General features: G+C 32.7%; 1 non-coding gene across 1 annotated transcript; it reads left to right on the top strand.

The window, feature by feature from the left end:
* Positions 1 to 4054: 4054 nt before the first annotated feature.
* Positions 4055 to 4161, top strand: LOC128296243 (small nucleolar RNA R71). The gene has a single exon (XR_008286792.1). It is a non-coding gene; the product is annotated as a small nucleolar RNA R71 (small nucleolar RNA).
* The last annotated feature ends 5436 nt before the right edge of the window (positions 4162 to 9597 follow it).

Raw genomic sequence — 9597 nt, 5'->3', positions numbered from 1 at the left:
TCCTTGTATCAACATATCAAAGATAATCATATATGTACATGTCATGAAACATATCATTCTCTTACCGTTTCTTCATAAGCATATATCATTCATTTCATTATATCAATATTTCATGCTCCATCATTTCCATATATTTTATGTATATTTATTCAGGTAATAGCTTATATCAAACTTAACATAAATTATATTCCATGTACTTATACTTATTTCGTTTATCTATCTTCATAATTATTTCATATAACCATTCGTCATCTGATACATATTACCTGAATATCAATTGTTCAACAGATGTCATAGCGTCTCCCATCCACGGTCTTATTTATCTTTGACATGATGCCATAGTGTCTTTCAACTATAGTCTTATTCATTTTCTGTCATGTTGCCATGGTATCTTTCAACCATGGTCTTACACATTTCATATCAGGTTGCCATGGTGTCTTTCAACCATGGTCTTACATATTTCATATCAGGTTGCCATGGTATCTTTCAACCATGTTCTTACACATTTCATATCAGGCTGTCATGGTATCTTTCAACCATGGTCTTACACATTTCATTTCAGAGAGTACACTCCCGCGAACCTCATCCTTACAGTGGGATTACCAGTCCAAGCTAAATCCCCTGTAATATAAACTCATAGAGTATTGTCGGGATTAACAGTCCAGGCTAAATCCCCTGCAACGACAATTACTCTAATGAGTTTGGATCTGAATTACCAGTCCAGGCTAAATTCAGACCCTAATTTGGATTACCCGTCCGGGCTAAATCCATTTTACACGTATTCTTCGGGAGGGCTATATCAGAATAGGATCACCCGTCTGGGCTAGATCCTTTCTATCGTCAATTCCTTTTCAGAGATCCATCGAATTTTCCTTTCATTCAACCGGGATTTATTTTCAATTTATATCGAGTATTATCAATATTTCATCAAATATCATGAATTGAACATTCAAATCATATTTTCATCACATAACCACATATTTCAAGTATTTAAAATACAGTTCAAGTTACACCAACTTACCTCATTGCTTGTTTGTGTTTATAATTTCATTAATCCGATATCTTTTCTTTTCCACGAACAAGTCTCATATTTGAGTCGTCTGGATCTTTATAAATAAATTTGATCATCATTTTCATTCATTTCATATTCTAATACATTTAATTAATGCTCTAGGCAAAATTACCATTTTGCCCCTAAACTTTTAATTAATGACGATTTCATCCTTAGAGTTAGGAAAATAAAATTCTTGCAATTTAATCCTTATTTTCAGCTATTATTCTCATACATATTGATAACAGTCCATGAATTCTATAAAATATCAGAATTTTCCATAATTTCAACACTTTTCAATTGAATCCCTAAAACATGTTTTCCCCCTATCTTGAACTAAATTAATAATTTTATTCAATTTTGTAATTTAAATAATAAAATAATCTATTTCATGCAATTTGGTCATTTCTGACATTTTTACAAAATTGCCCATAAAGTTTTACTTTTATTCAATTTAGTCCCTGAGCCTAAAATATGCAAATTTGCCATGCTAAATGAATATTCATATATTTTTTCCTCCTCCTCCTCTCCATTCCACATCCTTAATGTATATAACGCACTTGTAAGTAACATTATCTATATATTTTTTTTATTTACTTTTATGAATATTCAAGATGTCCATCTGTGTCATAGTCACTAAATTATTTATATATGGAGCTATAGAGCTCCAAATTAAGATCCAAAAATTTTCCCTGGAACTAGACTCATATATCTTCTTTCAATAAAATTTTCAGAATTTTTGGTTTAGCAAATAAGTATAGTTTATTCTTTAAATTTACCCCTGTTCTGTTGTCTGACAGTTCTAACCCTTCTTTACTAAAAATTAATTATCTCCTCGTACATAATTTGAATGGTATTCACGTTTATTTCTATTGAAAATAGACTCATTAAAAATTCTAAACATATAAATTTAAGCCCCTAATTATTTCTATCCAATTTTTGATGATTTTCCAAAGTCAGAATAGGGGAACCCGAATTGATTCTGACCTTGTCTCACAAAATTCATTATATTTCATGATTTAAAACTCCATTGCTTACACCGTTTCTTCTATAAGAAACTAGACTCAATAAGATTTAATCTCATATTTTATTCATCCTATAATTAGATTTATACAATTTTTGGTGATTTTTAAAAATTATACTACTGCTGCTGCCCATAACTGTTTTAGTGCAAGATATTAATTACCATGTTATAACACCCTTATTTTCTTTTTCTACACCATTTCTCATCACTTTCTCTTATTTTCTCTTCACTAACATATCAAGAACATAGGACCTTATGTAAGAAAACTCTACTATAACATTATTTCCACGCTTTGTTAATAATAACAAACTTAAAAACATATTGAAATCTTGATGTACTTACCTTTTCTTATTGACTTTAATTTTTAACTTGATTTTTCTCTCTCCTCCAGCTTCTATTTCTTGAATCCAAATTGATATTCTTGCTCCCCATCATCTCCTTGCTATCTTTCTCTCTTGATGGCTATGGAAATTCTTTCAATTTTTAGGTGAAAATAATGAATTTTTTGAGGAAAGACTAAATTGTAAGAAAAGGAAAACTTTCTTTCTTCTTGTTCTCACGTTAGTTGCATGAGAATGGTGATCATCCTCCCCTTTCTTTCCTTACATATATATATTAAATAAAATAATAATAAAATAATAAAATATCATTTAAAAATCAATTTAAAGTATTAATAAACTAATATTTATTTATTTAATTTATCTAAAATATCTCCAACATCATCATTGTCTCTAATTTCTCTCTCTTCCAATTGACCATTTTGCCCTTTGTGATCTTTTAAAATTCCAATCTTGAGTCATCACTTAATTTGGTAAAATTGTAATTTAGCCCCTCATAATTCTTCACCTATTCAATTTGGTCCTAATTCATCAATTTTTCTTGGTTTCTAGATCATTCCACCCTTAAAATATTTTCACTATTAGTCCTTCAACTTTTCATATTTACACTTTAATCCTTCAAATTTTGAGTATTTACTCTTGAGCCACAAAACTTTTCTCACTTTTACAATTTAATCCTTTCTTGAATCAATATGTCATAATATACTTCCCAATATTGACATAACTCAAACTTTCCCTTTTTGTCACTTTATTTCCTTATTTTACTATATCATGGATAATATTTTACAATAAAAATTTTCGGGGTATTACATTGGGTCATTTTAGCCTACCTCATTCTTACCTTTACTTACCACCGTTTCTGGCCTAAGTTTTGCAACTAACCCTTCTTCATCTTGAATGGCAATCGCGTTGAGTTGCTCCCTCGGGTTAAATTCAGTGTTGCTTGGCAGGCTACCTTGTGGTCGTTCGGAAATTAACTTGGTGAGCTGTCTAATCTGAGTTTCGAGCCCCTAGATTGATGCTTGTTGATTTTTGAGTGTCGTCTCAGTATTCTGAAAATGAGTTTCTGAAACCAAGATGAATTTGGTTAGCATCTCCTCAAGGTTTGGCTTTTTCTCCTACTAGTACAGTGGTTGCTGAAAGTCTGGAGGGGGTGGTGGTTTCTGATTTCCTTGGCCTCCCCATGAAAAATTTGGGTGGTTCCTCCAACCTGTATTGTAAGTATTGCTATAAGGATTGTTTTGAGATCGAGGATTATTACCCATGTAATTTAACTGCTCGTTCTCCATGTTGTGGCCATAAGGTGGGTATTCTAAAATGCTTGATCCACCTCCACTTGCTTCGCATTGCTTTACTGGGTGAACTTGTGAAAAATTAAGAAAACCATCAATTTTCTTATTCAAGAGTTCTACCTGATTAGAAAGCATGGTGACCGAATCGACGTTATAAACGCCGGCTGTTTTCGTTGGCTTTGTCCTCATGACTTACTATCGATAATTATTCAATGACATCTCCTCTATAAATTCATAGGCATCTTCAGGTGTCTTATTATTGATGGTTCCGCCAGCAGCTGCGTCAACCATTTGTCGAGTCGAAGGATTCAAACCATTATGAAAGGTTTGAACCTACAGCCAGAGTGGTAACCTATAGTGAGGGCATCCTCGCAAAAGGTCCTTGTATATCTCCCATGCATCGTAGAGTGTTTCTAAATCCATCTGCACAAAAGAAGAGATATCATTACGTAATTTAGCCATTTTAACCGGCGGAAAATATTTTAATAAAAACTTTTTGGTCATTTGCTCCCAAGTAGTGATTGACCCCCGTGGTAACGAATTCAACCACTATTTAGCTTTGTTTCTCAATGAAAAAGGGAATAACTGAAGGTGAATGGCGTTATCAGAAACGCCATTAATTTTAAATGTATCACATAGTTCTAAAAAGTTACCAAGTGAGCGTTGGGATCTTCATCCTGCAAACCATCAAACTGAACAAAATTGTTGTACCATTTGAATTGTGTTAGATTTCAGATCAAAAGTATTTGCAGCTACAGCAGGTCTAACTATGCTCGATTCAGTTCCTATTAAAGAAGGTTTAGCATAATCATACTTAGTACGCGGAGCGGGATTCTGATTAACAGCAATCGCAAGAGGTAGTAGATTTTCTTGGTTTTCAGCCATCTCCTCGGTTGTGGTTGAAGTATCGTCCTCTTGTTCTTCTGTGTATCATAAGCTTCGCCTTATTTCTCTTCGGTTTCTGTGAACTGTGCGATCAATCTTATTATCAAACAGTAATGGTTCTGACAGGTTTCTTCTGGTCATAAACTAGAAAAACCTGTCAGAAGAAAATAAATGAAGAATTAGAAATAAAAATTTAAATTGCAATAAAAGTAAAATGGCTAAAGTAATAAAAATCAGGTGTTCCTAATATCCTAGTTCCCCGAAAACGGCGCCAAAAACTTGATGCGTAATATTCGTAACAGGTTTTAAAAATTTATAAATGAATCGTTCTTGAGACTAACTTATTATCACGATTTAAGGCAAGTGTACCTATCGAACAGTAGTATAGTTCAGCAAGACCGGATTGTCGAACCCAAAGGAACTACGAGTACTAGTATTTACTTCCTTTTTATTATCTAGCCTAAATATTAAGAGGTTTGGTTATTTAAACTAATTACTAACTAAGAATGCACAGAAAGAAAATTTGGGAAAATACTTTTGGAAAAATTCAATTGATTAAGACAATACCTAAGGAAAAATCCACTTAGACTTCACTTGTTATTTGACTCTGAATCAGACGATTTATTTATTTGACTTGATCCGTAAAATCCCTAAGTTATATTATTATCTCTCTCGAGACTAATAACGTTTAACCCTAGGTTGAATAATTGAAATCTCTTTCTAATTAACACCCTAGAATTGCATTAACTCGATCTATGGATTCCCTTATTAGGTTTCACCCTAATCCGGAAAAATCTTATCACCCTATCTCTAGGCGTGCAATCAACTCCGCTTAATTATGACAAATTTACTCTTAGACAGGGTCTATTCCTCCTCTGAATAAGAGCTTAACTTGAATCAATGTCCTTGAATATCAAAACAAGAATTAAGAACACATAATTAAGAACAAGTCAAATATTTATCATACAATTCAGATAATCATAACAAGATCCATCTTAAGTTTCATTCCCCTTAGGTATTTAGGGGGTTTAGTCCATACTTATGAAAAAAAACATCTCAAAAGCATAAAGATAACAAAACATAAGAAAACCCAAAACTCCTGAAGGAACTTGAAGGGAGATCTTCAATCTTGATGATGAATCCGGCTTCTGAGATGGATCAATCGGCTTTCCTCGAGTAATTCCCTGCTTCCTACTCAGCGTCCCCCTTCTAAGTGCTTCCTCAGGTGTTTAAATAGGCTTTAGAATGCCTAAGAGCCTCCAAAATTGGCCTTTTCTGAATAGGGTTATACTTGGGCTCGGTAGGGACATGCCAGTGTGACACGCCCGTGTACGATTACTCCAGCCCGTGGTCAAGGCTATTGAACAGGCACTGACGTGTAGTATACCCGTGTAAGTCGTGCTTCAATCCTGCCAAAGAGACACTGTAATGGCCTAAATTCAAGGTTATCGTAATAGTGGTTTCGTAACCACAAATCTGATTTAAAGAGAAATTTATTTCAATATTTTTGCATGAAAATTGATATGATAGGAAAATCATATAAAAATATTGATAGAAATTTTTTTTACCGATTTGGTGGTTAGTTAGAAAAAGAAATTATTGAAGAAATTGAGTAAAAACAAGGTATCGAGACCTCTATCTCCTAAAACCTCGTAAAACCGAGTCAAAAATAATTTTATAAATATTTATGAAATGTTAGTAATGTGGTATTAAAATTTCGTTAGGAAATTTTAATATTTGGGTAGTCAATTAAATGAAAAGGAATAAATTGTAATAGGTGTAAAAGTTGCTAGAATGATTAAATAGCTTAAGAGTCTAATGAGAAAGGATTTAAAATGAAATTAGACCCAAAATTTATTTGGGCTGTACTGAAAGGGCATGAAATCAGCAGGAAAATTGATAAATTAAGGGCAAAATTGGAATATTACAAAATTAACTAAATAAAACTAGGACTAAATAGGAAATATCTAGATTTCTCTTCATTTCTCTTCAATTCCAGCAGCTACAAATGCCATAAAGGGTTATCTAAGCTGGTATTCCATAATTTTTGCACCAAGTGAGTTAATCCTTGCCTTTTTCTTGTAATTTTTGTGTTTCTAAGACTTTTACAACTAGGTCCTACTATTAAATTCATTAGTTTTCGATTTCATGGATAAAATTGAAAGTCACCATGGTTGATTTCTGTAAGTTTATGATGAAATAGAATGAAATTAAAGCTTAAATTTGTTTATGAGATGATTTTATTAGGTAATTTCAATAGAAATTGATTTTTAGGACCTAATTGTGAAAATGCTTGAAATTAAAGTCTATTGCTGAAATTCTGATTCCTAAAGGTTGTAAACTAGTTTAAGGTGATAGAATAAAATGTTAATTTAGAAAAATCAGTTCAATTGAGAGGCTAATTGAGTAGGGACGAAATTATCATTTATTAAAAGCTTAGGGAAAAAATGGTAATAAGAAGCTTGCACAAAAACAGTTTGGACAGCAGCAGTAGACTAACTTTGAAAAATCACCATAAATTTTATAAATCGAATTAGAAGATGAAAAAAATATGGAATTAAAGCTTATTAAGTCTAGTTTCTCATAGAAGAAATAGTGTAAGCAATGAATTTGTAAATTTTTAGATATAATTAATTTTGTGAGACAAGGTCAGAATGAATTCTGGTTCCCCTGTTCTGACTTTGAAAAATCATAAAAAATTGAATAAAAATAATTATAGGCTCAAATTTATATGTATAAAATCATGAATGAGTCTATTTTTAATAGAAAGAAACAAGAACATCATTTTAATCCTGTATGAAGAGATTATTAATTTTTAGTGAAGAAGGGTCAGAACTGTCAGACAGCAGAACAGGGGTGACTTTAAAGAATAAAATGTACTTATTCGCTAAACCAAAAATTCTTAAAATTTTATGGCAAAAATATATATGAGTCTAGTTTCAGTAAAAATTAACGGATATTAATTTGAATTTCCGTAGCTCAAGTTATAAATAATTTAGTGACTATGACTCAAATAGATAGCTTTAAATAAACTATAAATAATAATAGTTGAATTATAGAGAATGTTGCATATGAACATGAAATGTATTAAATTGATAATTAAATTTATTTATTTAGATCTAGAAATACGAAGCTAGATCGAGGAAAGGAAAAAGTTCGGGATTAGTAGATTTTTTTTTTGTTTACAAACAAGTATCAAGGTAAGTTCGTGTAACTTGAATTATATTCTTAAATGCTTGAGATTGTATGTTATTGATGTGAATATGATTTGAATGTTCATTGTATGAAAATTAATGAAACATTGATATATTTGATAAAATGGGAAGAAATCCGGTTGAATGAAAGGAAAATTCGATGGATCTCGAAAAGGAATTGATGGTAAAAGGATCTAGCTTGGACGGGTGATCCTATCTTGATATAGCCCTCCCGAAGAATATGTGTAAAATGGATTTAGCCGGACGGTAATCCGAATTAAGGTCTCAATTTAGCTTCGACCGCTAATTCGGATCCAAGCTCGTTAGAGTAATTGTCGTTGCAGGGGATTTAGCCTAGACTGGTAATCCCACTGCAATGTTGAGGTTCGCGGGAGTGTGCTCTCTAAAATGGAAATGTGCGCACATGAATATGAATTGACGGACCCGGAATTGTACACTAAAAGTGTACCTCTGAAAATCCATCGAAATTTCGATAAATTCAACGGGATAAATATGGAAAAATAACAAGGAAATGGAAATTATGATATTGATGAGCTCATCAATCATGGTATATATTATTGGTACATGGAAATTATTGTACTAACTTGAATGTTGAGTTTGTGCATATTAGGGTAATAATGCATTGAATGGATATATGAATGTTTATTTTATTGTATTGAAAATATTAGGTAAGTATAATTCTTGTTACATGAGCTTACTAAGCACGAAGTGCTTTCCCCGTTTCCTTTTTCCCTGTTGTGTAGTGTTAAGAGCTCGGAGGTCGAATTTGGTCAGAGACACATCACACTATCAACCTCAGGATTTCGGTATATAAAGAAACTTTATTTTGGAAATCAATGGCATGTATAAGCTAATAAAGTAAATGTTAACGTGAAATGAATATAAAGTTAGCTATTAGTATGGTTAACAAACCTGGTTTTGGGTATGTAATGACGTTATCTTGTAAATATGCATGAATTTATCTTGAAAATATGTTGAATTGGTTTGGTTGAAGTGGATTGGTCTCGATTTAATATTGTAGGGAAGGTTAGATATTTATAAAGGGGCTATATTGAATATAAAAAAAATAAAAATCGTAAACTCCGGTAATACCTCGTACCTTATTCCGGCAATGAATACGGGTAAGAGGTATTACATTTGTTGGTATCAGAGCTACGGCTTAGCTGGTTCTAGAACTGATGTAGCAAATACGGGATTAACTATACATGCCATTTAAATTATTATTGATAGTGTGATATCTCCTGACCATTTAAAATGTGTTTTTCTTATAGTAAATATCTACCGACCGAGCTCAATCTGAGAAAGCTGGGAGTCATGCTCCGGCTTTAGTACAAAGAGAAGAAACTAGCAGTAGAAGGCCCGAGACAGAGGGTCGAGGGGAGGAGGTAAAATCAGCCTTCTTTCAAATGATGAATGAATGGTTTAGTCAATACTTAAGAACTAACCCTATAGTGCAGCAAGTTCAAGCTCCCCCTCCTGCTCCTCCACCGGTTCCCGAAATCCCACAGGGTACAGGTACTGAATCTTTCAGAAAAGGGAAAGCTCCAATAGATAAATTTCGAAAATATGGGGCCGAAGAATTTCGAGCAGCTGTTGATGATGATTCCGAACGGGCTGAATTCTGGTTAGAAAACACTACTCGGGTTTTGGAAGAATTATCTTGTACACTAGAAGAATATCTGAAATATGCCGTCTCACTGCTAAAAGACACAGCTTACCATTGGTGGAATACTAAAGCTTCAGTTGTTCCGAAAGAAGAAATTACATGGGAATTCTTTCAGACCGAGTTCAG

The sequence above is a fragment of the Gossypium arboreum genome, chromosome 7 (assembly GCF_025698485.1).
Source record: "Gossypium arboreum isolate Shixiya-1 chromosome 7, ASM2569848v2, whole genome shotgun sequence".
Lineage (NCBI taxonomy): Eukaryota > Viridiplantae > Streptophyta > Magnoliopsida > Malvales > Malvaceae > Gossypium > Gossypium arboreum.
Note: the sequence above shows the minus strand (reverse complement) of the source record. Positions and strands in the feature narration are given on the sequence as shown.